Below are 21332 nucleotides of genomic sequence, written 5' to 3'. Positions count from 1 at the left end.
GTTTCCCAGGTTCAAGCAATTCTCTCTCCTCAGCCTCCCAAGTAGCTGGCATTACAGGCGCCTGCCACCACACCCAGCTAATTTTTGTATTTTTAGTAGAGAAGGGGTTTCATCATGTTGGCCAGGCTGGTCTCGAACTCCTGACCTCAGGTAATCCACCCACCTCGGCCTCCCAAAGTGCTGGGATTACAAGCATGAGCCACCAAGCCCGGCCTATGACATTCATTTTAGGTTCAAGGGGTGCATATGCAGGTTTGTTACATGGGTAAATTACATGTTGCTGTATTGTGAGGGTTCAGTATACAGATAATTTTGTCACCCAGATCATCAGCATAATCCCCTATAGGTAGTTTTCCTATCTTCTCCCTCCTCTCACCCTCCAGCCTCAAGTAGACACCAGTGTCTGTTCCCTTCTTTGTGTCCACATGTACTCAATGTTTAGCTCCCACATATAAGTAAGAACATGCGGTATTTGGTTTCCTGTTCCTGCGTTAATTTGCTGAAGATAATGGCCTCTAGCTCCATCCATGTTGCTGAAAAAAAAAATAGATTTCCTTTCTTTTTTTTTTTTTAAATTTATTTGAGACAGTGTCTCTGTCACCCAGGCTTGAGTGCAGTGGCGCAATCATGGCTCACTGCAACCTCCTGAGTTCAGGCAATCCTCCTGCCTCAGCCTCCCAAGTAGCTGGGACTACAGGCATGCTCCACTACACCCAGTTAACTTCTGTATTTTTTTGTAGAGACAGGGTTTCGCCATGTTGCCCAGGCTGGTCTCCAACCCCTGGACCCAAGTAATCTGCCCACTGTGCCCAGCCTATTCTATTTTTCTTTATGACTGCATAGTATTCCATGGTGTATATGAACCACATTTTCTTTAAGCAGTCTACCGTTGATGGGCACTTAGGTTAATTTCATGTCTTTGATATTGTGAATAGTGCTGCTATGAACATATGTGTGTGTGTTTCTTTATGATAGAATGATTTATATTCCTTTGGGATATTTATATATCCCAGTAATGGGATTGCTAGGTTGAATGGTAGTTCTATTTTAAGTTATTTGAGAAATCTCCAAACTGCTTTCCACAGTGGCTGAAGTAATTTACATTCCCACCAGCAGTGTAGAAGCATTCCCTTTTCTTCACAACCTTGCCAGCATCTGATTTTCTTTTCTTTTGTGTGTGTGGGTTTTTTTTCTTTTTTTTTTTTTCAGAGTCTTGCTGTCGCCCAGGCTGGAGTGCAGTGGCATGATCTTGACTCACTGCAACCTCTGCCTCCCGGGTTCAAGCGATTCTCCTGCCTCAGCCTCTCGAGTAGCTGGGATTACAGGCGCAGGGTATCACACCAGGCTAACTTTTTGTATTTTTAGTAGAGATGGGGTTTCACTATGTTGACCAGGCTGCTGTCAAACTCCTGACCTCAAGTGATCCTATTGCCTTGGCCTCCCAAAGTGCTGGGATTACAGGTGTGAGCCACCACGCCCGGCCTATTTTTTTATTTTAATCATAGCCATTCTGACTAGTGTGAGATGGTATCTCATTGTGGCTTAGAGTGTTAATAGCCCTCTTGGGTAAGTGGCCAGTTTGCAACATAAACCCAGGACCAGCTCATTCCAAAACTCTTACTTTAAATCACTTTACTACCATGTTAGCTTGTGAGTGCGCACCTCTTTGGACTTCTGTTTATTAGATTATATGCAGCTTTCAGATACATATGTATAATATACAGTCACAAGGGACTTTTTAAGAGTTTGCCTATTCTGTATTCTTAAGATGCTAGGAGGTACTATAAATGCAAGTTTAGGAGACTTAAGAAAGTCGACATCTAAAAACCGAGAGGTAACGGGATCCAACTTTAAAGTGTTTCTGAGAGGGTCAAGTGAACATCATAGTAAAAGGCAGTGTTACTGCTTTTGGTTTGGTTGCGTTTTCTTTTTGTTTTTTTCTTTTTTGGTCACCAACTTCTACCAATAAAGAACTTGGGTTTGTGGTACTCAGATTTAGGTTCCAATACCTTTAAAACTGAGGGTGAACCACAGTGTTGGGAGGCAGATTACTTATAGAATAACACCACACTGTATTTTAATGATTTGTTCTGTTAATTATCTGTTTCCTTCTCCCGATCTCTGTATGCCCATGGGGCAATAACTCTACCCTTCTAATTTTAGTATCTCCTGGCCAGGCGCGGTGGCTCACTCCTGTAACCCCAGCACTTTGGGAGGCCGAGGTGGACAGATCACAAGGTCAGAAGTTCAAGACGAGCCTGGCCAACATGGTGAAACCCTGTCTCTACAAAAATACAAAAATTAGCCAGGCGTGGTGGCACGTGCCTGTAATCCCAGCTACTTAAGAGGCTGAGGCCAGAGAATTGCTTGAACCCGGAGATGGAGGTTGCAGTGAGCCGAGATGGTGCCATTGCACTCCAGCCTGGGCGACAAAGTGAGACTCTGTCTCAAAAAAATTTTTTCTTTAATATCTCCAGTGTCCAGCATTGTGTCCTGTGTGTATTTTAGGTCTGTTGAATTATAAATTCATGAATAACTAATTATCCCAATTAATTGTAGAACAAAGATCAAACCTAGAAATTCCCTGAGGAATGTTCCCATTTGGTCAGTAGGTGGCAGTCTTGCCTATTTTGAGCAGGCTACATTCACTTTGTGATAACAAAACCTACTTTTCCACTGGAGGGAAAAGGAGGATGATTTGGAGCGCTCCAGAGCTGGAAGGCTTCTCAGGGATCATTGCTCGTGACTTCCGTGGGTCCCTCACTCTGGTCTGTCAAAGCAGAAGTCAGCATTTCACTCCTGGTAACTACTGCATACAAGTAACCAAGAGACTACTGGCTCAGTGAGGAAAAAAGCTTGGACACCCCTTCAACTCAGCATTTGAGAACTGGCCTGATCCATTGGGTCAGGCTCTGAAAAAAACACAAGTGCCCGCTCAAAGGCGCTTGGTGTGCAATAGTGTGTCCCAGGCTATCAGCTCTCAGGCAGTGATGGCAGACACATGCCCTGAGAGTGAAGCCACAGCGAAGCTTCGACAGCAGGGGCCAGCGGGGGAGTCATAAGGGGAATATTAATGGCAGCTTCTCTAACTTCAGACAATATCCAGCAACAGCTAACACTTTCTGATTCTCCAGTTAATGCAATAAAATTGCAGAGATGCTACACATGGCATTAATAGGAAGCAATAAGTGTGCATTAGAATAACTCCCTTCCCAGTGTCAGGGAGTTAAGTTTTATTCTGACCACTGCGATTCCAGAGAGGAACTAGGGTCACTATCAGCAACACTGAGCTACAGCTGGCTGGACTGGGCTATGGCCTAAATTCTCTGTCACATCTCCTTGTACACGACAGCAAATTACTACCTCTGCCTTCAGCAACTTCTGTACACAGAACAATAACCCCGTCTCTCCTGAGAATTGTTCCACCTACACATGGGAGAAGCAATAAACCTTGGGAGACCCAGCCTCCCCAGGAATTTCTCTGGGTCAGAGTCACTCCTTATATTTAAGACAGTCAGCAGTTTCTAACACCTGCTACATAATAAATCTTAGCCCTCCAAACCAGTGGTCTTTCATCCTAAAATCAGTTGAGTGATGATTTGATGTCAATGTAATATTGAAGTCAGGGAAGAGAGATAACCACAAACCTCTGCTTGATATGAGAAGGCACTGTGAAGGAAAAGATTTAGGACTTATAGAAAGTACACAAGAAAAAAGTATAGAATCCTTATGTTGGCAGACTAGATGTCAATTTATGGCATTTGCACATAGTATATCTACTATTCTACTTTTATTTTAAATGTAAGTTTCTTTACATCAAAAAAATGTTTTGGGGAGAGCATAGTGACTCATGCCTATCATTCCAGCACTTTGGAAGGCCTAGACAGGCGGATTGCTTGAGGCCAGAAGTTCGAGACCAGCCTGGCTAACATGGAGAAACCCCGTCTCTACTAAAAATACAAAAGTTAGCCAGAGGTGGTGGCATGTGCCTGCAATCCCAGCTACTCGAGAAGCCAAGGTGGGAGAATCGCTTGAACCCAGGAGGCAGAGGTTGCAGTGAGCCAAGATCACACCACTGCACTCCAGCTTGGGTGACAGAGCGAGACTCTCTCTCAAATTTTAAAAAATTTAAATATTTTAAATTTTGGTTTATAAATATTCTTATGGTAATATAAAAGGTACCTTTTACCACATGCAGAGCAAACGACTAAATCAGAAATGAATGAGACAACAGTCCCAACCCAAAAAAAAAAAAAGGCTTATAAGAGGCCTGGCATGGTGGCTCACACCTGTAATCCCAGAACTATGAGAGGCCGAGGCTGGCGGATTGCTTAAGTCCAGGAGTTTGACACCAGCCTGGGCCACACTGTGAAACCTCACCTCTATTAAAAATACAAAAAATTAGCAAGGCATGGTGGTGTTTGTCTATAGTCCCAGCTACTTGAGAAGCTGAAGTGGGAGGATCACCTGAGTCCAGGAGGTTGAGGCTGCAGTGAGCTGAAATGGCACCACTGCACTCCAGCCTAGGCAACCAGAGTGAGACCCTGTCTCAAGAAATATAAAAAATAAATAAAAGGAGTATAAGAGAACACTGTGACCAGCCTAACCAACATAGTGAAACTCCATCTCTACTAAAAATACAAAAATTATCTGGGCATGGTGGTGCATGCATGCAGTCCCAACTACTTGGGAGGCTGAGGCAGAAGGATTGCTGGAACCCAGGAGGCAGAGGTTGCAGTGATCCCAGATACATGCTGCTGCACTCCAGCCTGGGTGACACAGCACATTTCTGTCTCAAAAATCAAATAAAATAATAAAAATAAAGAGGACACTGTGAAAAACTGTGTGCCAACAAATTAGATAACCTAGTTGAAATGGATAAATTACTTGAAAGACACAAACTACAAAAACAGACTCAAGAAGAGTAGAAAATCACAGAAAAAAAGAGAAATAAAAAAGAATAGAAAATCTGAAAAGATGTATAACAAGTAAAGAGAATTATTAATCAAAAACTTCAAACAAAGAATAGCCCAGGATCAGATGACTTCACTGGTGAATTATACCAACTATTTAAAGAAGAATTAATGCCAATTCTTCAAAAATTCTTCAAAAAAAAAAAAAAGAGGAAACACTTTGAAATCATTCTATTTGCCTAGTATAACACTGATACCAAAGACATCACAAAAAACTACAAATATATTTTAAATGATACACGCAAAACTCAACAAAATACAAGCAATCCAAATTCAGCAACATATAAAAGAGGATTATATACTATGACCAAGTAGAATTTATCCCAGGTATGCAAGGTTGGTTTAATATCTGAAAATCTATCAATGTAATACACCAAATTACTAGAATAAAAGACAAAAACACATGCTGATAAGAGATAGCCCATGTTCACGGATTAGAAGACTTTTTTTTCTGAGACATGGTCTCACTTTGTCACTTAAGCTGGAGTGCAGTGGCACAATCATGGCTCACTGCAGCCTCAACCTCCAGGGCTCAAGGGATCCACCTTAGCCTCTGCCTGTCCCTTGGGTACCTGGAACTATAGGCATGTTCCACCAGCTAATTTTTAATTTTTTACTTTTTTGTAAAGATGGGGTTTCACTATGTTACCTAGGCTGGTCTCAAAACCCTGGGCTCAAGTGATCCTCCCACTTTGGCCTCCCAAAGTGCTGAAATTACAGAAGTGAGCCACTATGTCTGGCTAGAAGACTTAGTATTGTTAAAATAGCCATATTCTCTGAACTGATCTACAAATTTAAAGCAATTTTTATCAAAATGCAAGCTGCCATTTTTGCAGAAATTGGCAAGGTGATTCTCAAATTTGTATGAAAATTCAAGGGGCCCAGAGGAGTCAAAACCATCTTGAAAAAGAAGAATAAGGCTAGGATTTCTTTTTTTTTTTTTTTTTTTTTTTTTGAGGCGGAGTCTCGCTCTGTTGCCCGGACTGGAGTGCAGTGGCCAGATCTCAGCTCACTGCAAGCTCCGCTTCCCGGGTTTACGCCATTCTCCTGCCTCAGCCTCCCGAGTAGCTGGGACTACAGGCGCCCGCCACCTCGCCTGGCTAGTTTTTGTATTTTTAGTAGAAACGGGGTTTCACCGTGTTAGCCAGGATTGTCTCGATCTCCTGACCTCGTGATCCGCCCATCTCGGCCTCCCAAAGTGCTGGGATTACAGGCTTGAGCCACCGCGCCCGGCCAGGATTTCTTATTTTCAAAACTTACTACAAAACTACAGTAATCAAGACTGTATAAGACTTTATGAATCAAGTATATAAAATTAGACACACAGCTCACTGGCAGTTATGGCCAACTGATTTTCAACAAAGATACAAGACAACTCAATAGGAACAGAATATTTCTTTTCAGTAAATGTTGCTGGTACAACTTGATACCACATGCAAAAGAACAAAGTTGGACTCTTGCCTCACATCACATACAAACATTAACTCAAAAGTATTAAATGCTCAAATGAAAAACTAAAGCTAGAAAACAGAGAATTTTAAGACCTAGGAGTAAATCTGCATGACTTAGCATTAGGTAATCATTACTTAGATATGACAACAAAACCATAGGCAAAAAAAAAAAAAAAGAAAGAAAGAAAAAACAGATAATTTAGACTTCATCAAAATTAAAAACTTTTGTTTATTAAAAGACACTGTCAAGAAAGTGAGACAGGCCAGGCATGGTGGCTCAAGCCTGTAATCCCAGCACTTTGGGAGGCCGAGACGGGTGGATCACGAGGTCAGGAGATCGAGACCATCCTGGCTAACACAGTGAAACACCGTCTCTACTAAAAAATACAAAAAACTAGCCGGGCAAGGTGGCGGGCGCCTGTAGTCCCAGCTACTCGGGAGGCTGAGGCAGGAGAATGGCGTAAAAACTCGGGAGGTGGAGCTTGCAGTGAGCTGAGATCGCGCCACTGCACTCCAGCCTGGGCGACAGAGCGAGACTCCGTCTCAAAAAAAAAAGAAAAAGAAAGTGAGACAATACATAGAATGAGAGAAAATATTTGCAAATAATATATATAATAAGGATCTAGTATCCAGAATACATAAATACTATTATAATTCAATAAAAAGACAAATGATACAATTTTAAAATAGGCAAAGGACCTGAAAAGACATTTCTCCAAAGAAAACATACAAGTGGCAAAAAAGTTCATGAAAGTGATTATCAATACCATTAGTTACTAGGGAAATGCAAATCAAAACCACAATGAATTACCACTTCACTCCCACTAGAAAGGCCACAATCAAAAAGACAGACAATAACAAATTTTGGCAAAGATATGGAAAAATTGGAACCTTCATGAGTGGCTGGCAGGAGTATAAAATGGTGCAGCCACTGTGGAAAACAGTTTGGCTGTTCCTCAAAAAGTTAAACATGGAATTACCATGTGTATTAGTCTATTCTCACACTGCTGATAAAGACATACCCAAGACTGGGAAGAAAAAGAGGTTTAATTGGACTTACAGTTCCACATGGCTGGGGAGGCCTCAGAATTATGGTGGGAGGCAAAAGGCACTTCTTACATGGCAGTGGCAAGAGAAATTGAGGAAGAAGCAAAAGCAGAAACCCCTGATAAACCCATCAGATCTTGTGAGATTTATTCACTGTCACGAGACTAGCATGGGAAAGACCAGCTCCCCATGATTCAATTACCCCCCTCTGAGTCCCTCCCACAATACGTGGGAATTCTGGGAAATACAATTCAAATGGAGATTTTGGTAGGGACACAGCCAAACCATACCATTCCACCCTTGGCCCCTCCAAATCTCATGTCCTCACATTTCAAAACCAATCATGCCTTCCCAACAGTCCCCCAAAGTCTTATTTCAGCATTAACCCAAAAGTCTCATCTGAGACAAGGCAAGTCCCTTCCGCCTATGAGCCTGTAAAATCAGAAGCAAGCTAGTTACTTCCTAGATACAATGGGGATACAGGTATTGGGTAAATACAGCCATTCCAAATGGGAGAAATTGGCCAAAACAAAGGGGTTACAGGGCCCACACAAGTCCAAAATCCAGCAGGACAGTTATGTTTTAAAGGTCCAAAATGATCTCCTCTGACTCCAGGTCTCGCATCCAGGTCATGCTGATGCAAGAGGTGGGTTCCCATGGTCTCGGGCAGCTCCATCCCTGTGGCTTTGCAGGGTATAGCCTCCCTCCTGGCTGCCTTCATGGACTGGTGTTGAGTGCCTGCATCTTTTCTAGGCACACAGTGCAAGCTGTTGGTGGATCTACCATTCTGGGGTGTGGAGGATGGTGGCCCTATTCTCACAGCTCCACTAGACAGTGGCCCAGGAGGGACTGTCTGTGGGTGCTCTGATCCCACCTTTCCCTTCCGCACTGCCCTAGCAGAGGTTCTCCATGAGGGCCCCACTCCTGCAGCAAACTTCTGCCTGGGCATCTGGCATTTCCATATATCTTCTGAAATCTAGGCAGAGGTTCCCAAACCTCAATTCTTGACTTCTGTGCACCTGTAGGCTCAACACCACGTGGAAGCTGCCAAGGCTTGGAGCTTCCACCCTCTGAAGCCACAGCCCAAGCTCTACATTGGCCCCTTTCAGCCATGACTGGAGCAGCTGAGACACAGGGCACCACGTCCCTAGGCTGCACACAGCACAGGGATGCTGGGCCTGGCCCACAAAACCACTTTTTCCTCCTGGGCCTCCAGCCTGTGATGGGAGGGGCTGCTATGAAGGTCTCTGACATGGCCTGGAGACATTTTCCCCATGGTCTTGAGGATTAACATTAGGATCTTTGCTACATATGCAAATTTCTACAGCCAGCTTGAATTTATCCTCAAAAAGTGGGTTTTTCTTTTCTACTTCATCATCAGGCTGCAAATTTTCTGAACTTTTATATTCTGTTTCCTTTTTAAAATGGAAGGCTTTTAACAGTACCCAAGGTACCTTTTGAATGCTTTGCTGTTTAGAAGTTTCTTCTACCACATACCCTAAATTATCTCTTTCAAGTTTAAGGTTCCACAAATCTCTCAGGCAGGGGCAAAATGCCGCTAGTCTCTTTGCTAAAACGTAACAAGAGTCACCTTTGCTCCGGTTCCCAACAAGTTCCTTATCTCCATCAGACCACATCAGCCCGGACCTTATTGTTCATATAACTATCAGCATTTTTGTCAAAGCCATTCAACAAGTCTCTAGGAGGTTCCAAACTTTCCCACATTTTCCAATCTTCCGAACCCTCCAAACTGTTCCAATCTCTCCCTGTTACCCAGTTCCAAAGTCGCTTCCACATTTTTGGGTATTTTTTCAGCAACGCCCCACTCTACTGGTACCAATTTAGTATATTAGTCCATTTTCATGGGGCTAATAAAGACATACCCAAGACTGGGAAGAAAAACAGGTTTAATTGGACTTAATAGTTCCACATGGCTGGGGAGGCCTCAGAATCATGGCAGGAGGTGAAAGGCACTTTTTATGTGGTGGCCACAAGAGAAAAATGAGGAAGAAGCAAAAGCAGAAACCCCTGATAAACCCATCTGATCGTGTGAGACTTATTCACTATAATGAGAATAGCATGGGAAAGACTGGACCCCAAGATTCAATTACCTCCCGCTAGGTTCCTCCCACAACACATGGGAATTTTGGGAGATGCAATTCAAGTTGAGATTTTAGGGGGAAACAGCCAAACCATATCACAATGTAATTCCATTCCCAAGCACATACCCTAGAGAACTGAAACCGGGGGCTCAAATTCTTGCACTCTAATGTTCACAGCAGCTTTATTCACAATAACTCAAAGGTAGAAACAGGCCAAATGTTCATCAACAAATGAGTGAATAAACAGATGTGATACATACATGCAATGTAATATTATTTAGCCATCAAAAGGAATGAAGTACTGGTTCATGCTGCAACATTGGATGAACCTTGAAAATATATTAAGGAAGCCAGACACAAAAGACCACATATTGTATGATTTCATTTGCATGACATATCCAAAATAGATAATTCTATAGAGATAGAAAGCAGATTAATAGGCCAGGAGTGGTGGCTCATGCCTGTAATCCCAGCACTATGGGAGGCTGAGGCGGGTAGATCATCTGAGGTCAGGAGTTCGAGACCAAATTAGCCAACATGGTGAAACTCAGTCTCTACTAATAATACAAAAATTAGCTGGGTGTGGTGGGATGCACCTGTAATCCCAGCTACTCGGGAGGCTGAGGCAGGAGAATTGCTTGAACCCAGGAGGCAGAGGTTGCAGTGAGCTGAGATCACACCATTGCACTCCGGCCTGGGTGACAAGAGCGAAACTCTGTCTCCAAAAAAAAAGAGAAAGAAAGCAGATTATTAGTTCCCAGGGGCTGGGGACAGGAAGAGATGAACACAGACTGCTTAATGGGTATTAGTTTCCTTTTGGAGTGATGAAATGCTTTGGAACTAGATGGAGGAGGTGGTTGCACAACACTGAGAATGTATGACATTCCGCTGAATTGTTTTCAGTTGTCAACTTTATGGTATATGAATTTCACCCCAGTGTTTAAAAAACTTCTGTGTAGATGAAATGAAGAACACATATTCTCTGCAATGTCTATCTTTTACCTCGTTTCCTACAGCCTTTCTTTGCTTTTTGTTCCAATAAAGTCTTTGAGATCTCTGTAATGCAATGCTTCCTTCAGGCACAGCGTCTTGACGCATGCTGCTCCCTTTGCACAGAAGGATTGCTCTCATCGCCTCACTGGGCTCACTCTTAACCCTCGTTTTGTCACTTCTCAAGGACGCCTTCCCTGATTTCACTTACTAAATCAGATTACCTTCTTGTATGCAGTCAGGTCCCACATAAACACCATTTCCAACACTTATCTTCATTGCAATCTTATATTCATTTGCATGAACAACTCTGCTTTTAGACTATCAACTGCATGAGGGCAAAGACCACATCTTTTACTCACCATGGTAGATCCAAGGTTTGGGACTTAGGAGGTACTCAATAAACAATTAAGCCTTGGAATGATTAATCAAATAAATATTTGAAAGTTATTTGCACAGTGCCTTGTAGGCCAAGCAGGGCAGATAATCTGAGGTCAGGAGTTGAAGATCAGCCTGGCCAACATGGTGAGGCCCTGTCTCTAATAAATACACAAAAATTAGCCAGGTGTGTTGGCATGCACCTGTAATCCCAGCTGCTCTGAAGGCTGAGCCAAGAGAATTGCTTGAACTTGGAAAACAGAGGTTGCAGTGAGCTGAGATCAAGCCACTGCACTCCAGCGTGGGCAACAGAGCAAGACTCTATCTCAAAAAAAAAAAAAAAAACGGCCGGGCGCGGTGGCTCAAGCCTGTAATCCCAGCACTTTGGGAGGCCGAGACGGGCGGATCACGAGGTCAGGAGATCGAGACCATCCTGGCTAACACGGTGAAACCCCGTCTCTAGTAAAAATACAAAAAAACTAGCTGGGCGAGGTGGCGGGCGCCTGTAGTCCCAGCTACTTGGGAGGCTGAGGCAGGAGAATGGCGTGAACCCGGGAGGCGGAGCTTGCAGTGAGCTGAGATCTGGCCACTGCACTCCAGTCCGGGCCACAGAGCGAGACTCCGCCTCAAAAAAAAAAAAAAAAAAAAAAAAAGTTCAAACATAGAATAACCATATGACCCAGCAATTCCACTCCTAGGTATAGACCCAAAAGAATCGAAAGCAAGAACTCATGGCCAGGTGAAGTGGCTCATGGCTGTAATCCCAGCATTTGGGGAGGCCAAGTCAGGGGCATCACCTGAGGTTAGTAGTTCTAGACCAGCCTGGCCAACATGGTAAAACCCTATCTCTACTGGAAAAACACAGAAAATATCAGCCGGGCATGGTGGCACACACCTGTAATCCCAGCTACTCAGGAGGCTGAGGTAGGAGAATCGCTTGAACCTCGAAGCAGGAGGTTGCAGCGAGCCAAGATCATACCACTGCACTCCAGCCTGGGGTGACAGAGTGAGACTCCGTCTCAAACAAACAAAAAAAAAAAGCAAGAACTCAAACTTGAAACCAATGTTCAGAGCAACATCAACCACAGCAGCCAAAAGATGGAAACAACCCAAATGTCCCTCAACAGAGGAGTGAATAAACAGAATCTGGTATATACACACGATGGAATACTATTCAGTCTTAAAATGGAAGGAATTTTTTTTTTTTTTTTTTTTTTTTTGAGACGGAGTCTTGCTCTGTCGCCCAGGCTGGAGTGCAGTGGCCGGATCTCAGCTCACTGCAAGCTCCGCCTCCCGGGTTCCCGCCATTCTCCTGCCTCAGCCTCCCGAGTAGCTGGGACTATAGGCGCCCGCCACCTCGCCCGGCTAGTTTTTGTATTTTTTTTTTAGTAGAGACGGGGTTTCACCATGTTAGCCAGGATGGTCTCGATCTCCTGACCTCGTGATTCGCCCGTCTCGGCCTCCCACAGTGCTGGGATTACAGGCTTGAGCCACCGCGCCCGGCCTTCGGAAGGAAATTCTGACACGTGCTCAAGATGAATAAAGCATGAGAACATTATGCTAAATGAAATTAGCCAGTCACAGAAGGACAAATACTTAAGATTCCACTTAAATAAGGTATCTATAGTAGTCAAACTCATTGAAAAGGAAAAAGGAATGGTGGTTGCCAGGGGCTTGGGGATGGGAGGAAGAAATAGGGAGTTGTTGGCGGGGCAGTGGTTCACGCCTGTAATTCCAGCACTTTGGGAGGCTGAGGCAGGTGGATCGCTTGAGGTCTAGAGTTCGAGACCAGCCTGGCCAACATGTTGAAACCCTGTCTCTACTAAAAATACAAAAAATTAGCCGGCCGTGGTGGTGGGCACCTGTAATCTCAGCTACCAGGAGGCTGAGGCCAGAGAATCACTTGAACCGGGAGGTGGAGGTTGCAGTGAGCCGAGATCGTACCATTGCACTCCAGCCTGGGCAACAAGGCAAGACGCCATCTCAAAAAAAAAAGAAAGAAAGAAAGAGAAAAGAAATAAGGAGTTGTTTGTTTAAAGGGGTATAGAGTTTCCATCTTGCAAGATGAAAAGTTCTGGATATCTGCTGCATGACAGTGTGAACATACTTAACACTATTGAATTTCACACTTAAAAATGGTTAAGATGGTATTTTTTGTGTGATTTTGTTTGTTTTGAGACAGTCTTCTTCTGTCTCTCAGGCTGGAGTGCAGTGGTTCAATCTTGGCTCAATGCAACGTCCACCTCCCAGGTTCAAGCGATTTTCCCGCCACAGCCTCCCAAGTAGCCGGGATAAGAGACACCCGCCACCATGCCCAGGTAATTTTTGTATTGATAGTAAAAGACGGGGTTTTGCCATGTTGACCAGGCTGGTTTCGAACTCCTGACCTCAGGTAATCTGCCTGCCTCAGCCTCCCAAAGTGCTAGGATTATAGGCGTGAGCCACCACATCCAGCCTTGTGTAAGATACCATTAATTAAAATTTTTTTTAATTTAAGAATGAAACTTTGATACATGCTGTCTTATGGATGAACCATATGAACTAGGTAAAATAGGCCAGACACAAAATGACAAATATTGTGTGGGGCCACTTGTATGAGGTAGATAGAATAGGCAAATTCATAGACAGAAAGTAGAATAATAGTTATCAAGGGCTGGGGCAGGAGAAAATGGAGAGTTACTGTTTAATTGCATGGAACTTAGGTTTGGAATGATGAAAAAGTTCTGGAAATTGATAGTGGTGATTGTTGAATAACCTTGTGAATGCACTTAATGTATAGCATGCACTTAAAGCCACTTAATGTACACTTACGAATGGTTGAAACGGTACATTTTATGTTATGTAAATGTTACCATAATGAAAACATTTAAATCATTTTAATGTAATATGTATATATAACAACTGTTTGTCTAGAATCCAAGAACATAGGCCAGGTGCAGTGGCTTGTGCCTGTAATCCCAGCACTTTGAGAGGCTGAGGCAGGTGGATAACCTGAGGTCAGGAGTTCGAGACCAGCCTGACCAACAATGTGAAACCCCGTCTCCACTAAAAATACAAAATTAGCCAGGCGTGGTGGCAGGCGCCTTGTAATCCCAGCTACTTGGGAGGCTGAGACAGGAGAATCGCTTGAACCCGGGAAGCAGAGGTTGCAGTGAGTGGAGATTGCGCCACTGCACTCCAGCCCGGGCAACAAGAGCAAAACTTTGTCTCAAAAAAAAAAAAAAGAAAAGAAAAAGAAAAAAAAAGAACATTGTCTCTGGAGCCAGTTGACTTGAGTTTAAATCTTAGCCCTCATACTTCTTTCAAGCTAGATGTCCTCATACTAAATACTTGACCTCTCTGTGCTTCAGTTTTTTTCACCTATAAAATGGCATAAATAAAAGGGTCTGGTGAGGATTAAATAAGATAAACAGATAAAGCTTTTAAAATGTCCTACATATATGGATGCTCAGTCATCATCAGAATTATCTTTATAAAATTTCAAGTACATAGAAGAATATGAAGTCTCTTACATACAAATGGCCAAGAAGCTATTCTCGTTCCACATGTTCCACATCACTATTAGTGAAATGCAAATCAAACCCACAATGAGATGCCATTTCACACCGACTAGAATGGTTATCATCAAAAATGCAGACAATAATAAATGTTGGCAAGGATCTAAGAAACAGAAATGCTCATTGCTGGTCGGGGAGTAACATGGTGCAGCCATTTTGGAAAACAATTTGGCAGTTTCTTTAAAAGTCAAACATGGGCCTGGCATGGTGGCTCACACCTGTAATCCCAGCACTTTGGGAGGCTGACGCAGGTGGATCACTTGAGGCCAGGAGTTGGAGACCAGCCTGGGCAACATAGTGAAACCCCGTTTCTACTAAAAATACAAAAAAAATTACCTCGGCCATGGTGGCATACACCTGTAATCCCAAGGCCTCAAGAAACTGCTTGAACTCGAGAGGCAAAGGTTGTAGTGAGCCAAGATGGTGCCACTGCACTCCAGCCTGGGTGACACAGTGAGACATAGTCTCAAAGAAAAAAAAAAAGTTAAACATAAATTTGCTAATCTACTCAGCAATTCCACTGCTAAGTATCTTCCCAAGAGAAATAAAAACATATGTTCACACACAGACTTGCAAACATGTTTACAGTAGCATTATTTATAATAGCCCCACCATGGAAACAACCCCATGTCCACCAACTGATGAATGCATAAACACTCCACACTATGGAAAGCTAGTTGGCCATAAAAAAGAATGAGGTAGTGGAACATGCCACCACGTGGATAACTTTCAAAACATTATGCCAAGTGAGGTCGAGTGTGGTGGCTCACGCCTGTAATCCCTGCACTTTGGGAGGCTGAGGCAGGTAGATTACCTGAGGTCAGGAGTTCAAGACCAGCCTGACCAACATGGTGAAACTCTGTCTCTACTAAAAATATAAAATTAGACGTGTGTGGTGGCATGTGCCTATAATCCCAGCTACTCGGGAGGCTGAGGCAGGAGAATTGCTTGAACCTGGGAGGCGGAGGTTGCAGTGAGCTGAGATCGCACCACTGCACTCCAGCCTGGCGACAGAGTGAGACTCTGTCCAAAACAGACAAACAACAAAAAAAACAAAACTTGATTTGTGAACACTTTACAGAGGCAATTATGTGTCAGGCATTATGGTAAGTGCTTTTCAAATATTGACTTCTTTCAGTCCTCATAACCATATGCATTAGGATTCATCATCCCCCATTTTTCAGATGGTGAGACTGAGGCAGAGACGTTAAGTAACATATCAAGGTCACACAGCTAGTCTTGGCATCTGAGCCCAAGTAAACTGCTCCAGGTGGTTCTGCAAACTGGCTGAGCTTCATGTCTCCCCACAAATAACCTCACTGAGTCTCCCAAACACAGAAGCACAGAGGTGGGTATGATTATCTCCCTTTCACATGTGAGATAGAGGAGAGCACAGCAGTTACGTGATGTGCCCAAGGTCACACAGCTGCTGTCAGAGCCTGGATTCAAATCCAGGTTTGGTGACATGGAAGCTGTGCTACTTCAACCATGCTATGTCTCTTCAGTAAAGCATCAAAATGCAGCCATTCTGGGATCTGTATTAACATCAGAGAGAGCACTTTATTCTCTGACACCAACTAAATCGGGTTACACTGCTGTTATCTGACATCTTCCCCGGCTATGGTAGAGCCACTCTCATTGTCAAAGAATAGAGAGTAGCATTTTTAAAAAAAGAAAATCCAGGAACTCAATAGACAAGAAATCCCTAGCAATTATTTCTCTAAGGAGTTAAAAAATATTTTAGGCCAGGTGTAGTGGCTCATGCCTTTAATCCCAGCACTTTGGGAGGCTGAGGCGGGTGGATCACGAGGTCAGGAGATGGAGACCATCTGGGCTAACACGGTGAAACTCCGTCTCTACTAAAAAAATACAAAAAATTAGCGGGGCGTGGTGGTGGGCACCTGTAGTCCCAGCTACTTGGGAGGCTGAAGCAGGAGAATGGCGTGAACCTGGAATGCAGAGATTACAGTGAGCCGAGATCGTGCCACTGCACTCCAGCCTGGGCGATAGAGCGAGACTCCGTCTCAAAAAAAAAAAAAAAAAAAAATTTAAATCCATATTAACTCAATGGATTGGATGCAAACTAGACATGTATACTGGAAGCCACATACCATGAGAGGACTAAAATCTAGACTTAAGCATTCTTACTTTTATTCTGAGATTTCCAAGTGATATGAACCCTTAACAAGGTAACAATACCATCTGCTAGCACATTCTCTGCCCCATTATCCTTGTACACAGCAGCAGGGCCATGGTATATCACCGTCATAGAGCCCAGTGTTGCTATGTAGTTAAAACAAACTTGAGTCTCCCGGTTATACAGCAATTTGAGGATTAACTTTATGAAATAGAATGGACGGATTTTGTGGAACGTGCCTATTTTGGCTGAGAACTTATCTGCACAATTCTAATATTGAGACCAGGATACAGCTGTTTGTGACTAAGCCCATACTCACTGCATAAGTACTATCTGAGCATTATTCATAACCAGACATCTGTTTCCTGTTTTCGTTCTTCCCTTTATCATTCTATCCCAATTTCCTTTCACCTGTAGGCCACCTAAGACAACCACAGTGAAGTAAGTCTAATGTTTGACTGTCTCTTCCCTTCCATAACTGTTGTCAGGGTAGTGTAGTCATTCTACTTGGAGGATGGGGGAGGGAACCCAAGGGTCATTCTGAGCCTGGAAGGCTGTTGCCTATGCAATCTATCTTTAGGTGACTAACTTCCTCCCTTGTTCCCCATTAAGAACCTTTCCTGTTGAGGTAGTACCAGTCCCTCCAAATGTACAATTGTGAACTGAATCACAAAAGGAAAACCTCCTGCAGCACAAATAAGGCAAGGCAGTAACTTAGCTAGAGCAAAGCCAGAGTGTAAGTTACACACTGATATGAAAAAAATGGAACCTCTTACACGAATACAGAACACAGGATGTGTTAAAATTTAAAGAAGTTCATTTCTATGCAAATAGATTGAGGTCAAAGAAGTTTTCCTCAGCCCAAGGGAACATCTTTATCATCAGTGTATTACAACAGACTTTGGAGGTCATTTTACACAGTCCTCCTATTTTACAAAGCTTGTCACTATATTTTACAGTCTAAAAGATGAAGTGATTTGTCTAATGGATTCCATTTTAAATGGCTTAAGGGAGCGCAGTTTAAATACCCCACTAATAAATACTCAGAAAATGTGTTGTATGAAAGGAGAGAAGGTGAGCCCCTCCCTTGACAAAGGCAGAAGAGGCCCTCGGGCCTGATAACACAGAGTTCCTGGCATTTCACTATTTTTTTTATCTTCATCTCACTGTATTCTAAGAATTCTTTTTTTTTTTTTTTTTTTTTAATTTCAGCTCACTGCAACCTCCGTCTCCCAAGCTCGATTCTCCTACCTCAACCTCCCAAAGTAGCTGGGATTACAGGCACCTGACACCTCGCCTGCCTAATTTTTTTGTATTTTTAGTAGAGACGGGGTTTCACCATGTTGGCCGGGCTGGTCTCGAACCCCTGACCTCAGGTGATCCACCCACCTCTGCCTTCCAAAGTGCTGGGATTACAGGCATGAGCCACCATGCCTGGCCAAAAGCACATTCTTTGTACCTTGGCACTTTCCTTAGCAACCTTCTCTATATCTTATCCTCTCTTTTCCTCCATGTTATATTCAAATATGACTTTTAAAATATCTAACACAGGAAGACGGCTTTATTGTTAAAAATGTCTACTAAAAGCAGGCACAGAAAAAAGTGAATGCTTCTTCTCAGATAGTTTCCTGTGCTTTGTCATTGTTACAGGAAAGGGGTCGTGATCCAGACCCCAAGAGGTTCTTGAATCTTGGGCAAGAATTTGGGGTGAGTCCATAAAGTGAAAGCAAATTTATTAAGTAAGGAGGCTGGGCACAGTGGCTCACGCCTGTAATCCCAGCACTCTGGGAGGCCGAGGTAGGCGGATCACGAGGTCAGGAGATCAAGACCATCCTGGCTAACATGGTGAAACCCCGTCTCTACTAAAAATACAAAAAATTAGCTGGGCATGGTGGTGGGCGCCTGTAGTCCCAGCTATCCAGGACGCTGAGGCAGGAGAATTGCTTGAACCTGGGAGGCGGAGATTGCAGTGAGCAAAGTTCGCGCCACTGCACTCCAGCTTGGGCAACAGAACGAGACTCCATCTCAAAAATAATAATAATAATAAAGGAATAAGAGAGTGGCTACTCCATATGCAGAGTAGCAGCATGGGCTGCTGGTTAACTATTTTTATGGTTGTTGATTATATGCTAACCAAGGGGTGGCTTATTCATGAGTTTTCTGGCAAAGGGGTGGCCAATTCCCAGACTGAGGGTTCCTCCCCTTTTTAGACCATATAGGGTAACTTCCTGACTTTTCCATGGCATTTGTAAACTGTCACAGAGTAGTGGGAGTATCTTTTAGCATATGCTAATGCATTATAATTAGTGTGTAAGGAGCAGTGGAGACGACCAGAGGTCACTTTCATCATCTTGGTTTTGGTGGGATTTCGCTGGCATCTTTACCACAACCTGTTTTATCAGCAAGATCTTTGTGACCTGAACCTCGTGCCAACTTCCTATCTCATCCTGTGACTAAGAATGCCTAACCACCTGGGAATGCAGTCTAGTAGGTCTTTTACCCAGCCCCTATTCAAGATGGAGTCCTGTGGTTCAAATGCCTCTGACATCATCACTCTTCAAAAATACTTTGTAAATCAAGATTAATCATCAACTTATTGGCTATTATATAACTTACTGAACCTAGCATTCCAGATGCTATAGAATTAAATAATTCTGCACTTTTCCTGTGTTTGTCTAATGTCGAGTCAATTAACTTCAGAGTTGAGGTTTCAATACCAACACAGGTGACAATTCCTTTCCTGGTTGTCTAATACATCTACTCTCTTATGCAGCCACCATAATAGAATTTTTCAGTTCAGCTCAGAAGTGGCCAAAGTAAAGGCTTCAACACCCTTCAAAATAATGGGACTGCATCCAAGTTCTGGCCAATGGGTTTTGTGTGGAACCTTCCTTAGGAAAAACAAGGGTTTTGTGTGGAACCTTCCTTAGGAAAAGCAGGCTTGCTCTTTGCCCACTTGGATCATGAAAATGAGCATCTCACTCTAGGAATGAGGGTGCCTCGGGTTGAGACTTTGTGGAGCAGATCCAGCAACCAGCCCTCAACTGATCGCAGCTCTTCATGCGCGAGAGAAAAATAAACTATCTCATTCAAGCACTGTGATTTGGGGATCCTATCAATGGAGCCAAAATGAGCACTAACACACCAACTCCATCACTTGGGTATCTGAAAAATAAAAGCACGTTTTAAAATTTTTGCCTATCCTTTGAAATTCACAGGATTTCGTGTTATCATAGAAGATGGTCAGCTGGGCATGGTGGCTCACGCCTGAAATCCTACACTTTGGGAGGCCAAGGCAGATCACCTGAGGTGAAGAGTTCCAGACCAGCCTGGCCAACATGGTGAAACCCCATCTCTACTAAAAATACAAAACATTAGCCAGGTGTGGTGGCAGGCACCTGTAATCCCAGCTACTCGGGAGGCTGAGGCAGGAGAATCATTTGAACCCGGGAGGCGGAGGTGGCAGTGAGCTGAGATCACGCCATTGCACTCCAGCCTGGGCAAAAAGAACAAAACTCTGTCCCCCACCCCCACAACAACAACAACAAAAAAGAAGATGGTTCCAGTCATGATTCTTTACAAGTCCTAGGTACTAAGGAATGGTTTAATAACAAGTCAATTATATAATCCTGGATAAAAATTGAAAGAGGCAGGGCACTGTGGCTCATGCCTGTAATCCTAGCACTTTGCAAGGTCAAGGCGGATATATCACCTGAGGTCAGGAGTTCGAGACCAGCCTGGCCAACATGGCAAAACCCTGTCTCTACTAAAAATACAAAAATTAGCTGGGCGTGGTGGCACATGCCCATAATCCCAGCTACTCAGGAGGCTGCGGCAGGAGAATCGCTTGAACCCAGAAGGCAGAGGTTGCAGTGAGCTGAGAGATCATGCCGTTACTCTCCAGCCTGGGCAACAAAAGAAAACTCCGTTTCAAAAAAAAAAAAAAAAATTGAAAGATAAACTTGGTACATAAATTATTTTGGAAATTGAATCTCAGAACAGTAATATATGAGATCGATAAGCAAACAAAACAAATATTGCATTGCCGAGGTTTTCAAATTTTTTTATTTTTAAGAAAATAGCTAGGAATCATTTTATCCCTACTGTGGAAGAATTATGAATTATTCAAGATCAATCTTTAATTGCTCAATGTAAATTAACGTTTCATATGATTTGGATATAAAGTATCTTTCAGCAGCTAAGTAATCTAACTAACTGCTCCCTTGAGCCCAGGAGGCAGAGGTTGCAGTAAGCCAAGATTGCACCACTGCACTCCATCCTGGGCAACACAGGGAGACTGACTCAAAAAAAAAAAAAAAGAACTTACTATCTGCTGAATGTTTTACATTAACTAAACTTAATTCTCACGTTATCAATTGTTTGTATTGCTCATATAATATTTGAACCATTTTTTCAAAATCATTTGTAATGACTGAAAGATAAAGGTCTCCAATGTCTGAGATAAGTAAAAGTACATCAATTAATATTAGAACATTTACCTTCTTCAAGAAAAATATGTTAATGGCTTAATCATGGTTGTCTACTTTTGAGAGACAGGACTCGCTGGATTTCCTAGGCCGACTAGGAATTCCTAAGCCTAGCTGGGGAAGGTGACCGCACCTACCTTTAAACATGAGGCTTGTAACTCAGCTCACACCTGACCAATCAGGTAGCAAAGAGGGCTCACTAAAATACAA

General features: G+C 43.2%; 1 pseudogene; it reads left to right on the top strand.

Annotated features, from left to right (window-relative positions):
- Positions 1-17687: 17687 nt before the first annotated feature.
- Positions 17688-17823, top strand: LOC117079708 (annotated as a pseudogene).
- Positions 17824-21332: the final 3509 nt, after the last annotated feature.

Source organism: Trachypithecus francoisi, unplaced genomic scaffold (assembly GCF_009764315.1).
Source record: "Trachypithecus francoisi isolate TF-2019V2 unplaced genomic scaffold, Tfra_2.0 Lachesis_group7, whole genome shotgun sequence".
Taxonomy (NCBI): Eukaryota; Metazoa; Chordata; class Mammalia; order Primates; family Cercopithecidae; genus Trachypithecus; species Trachypithecus francoisi.
The sequence above is the reverse complement of the archived record's forward strand: the minus strand, read 5'-3'. Positions and strand labels throughout refer to the sequence as shown.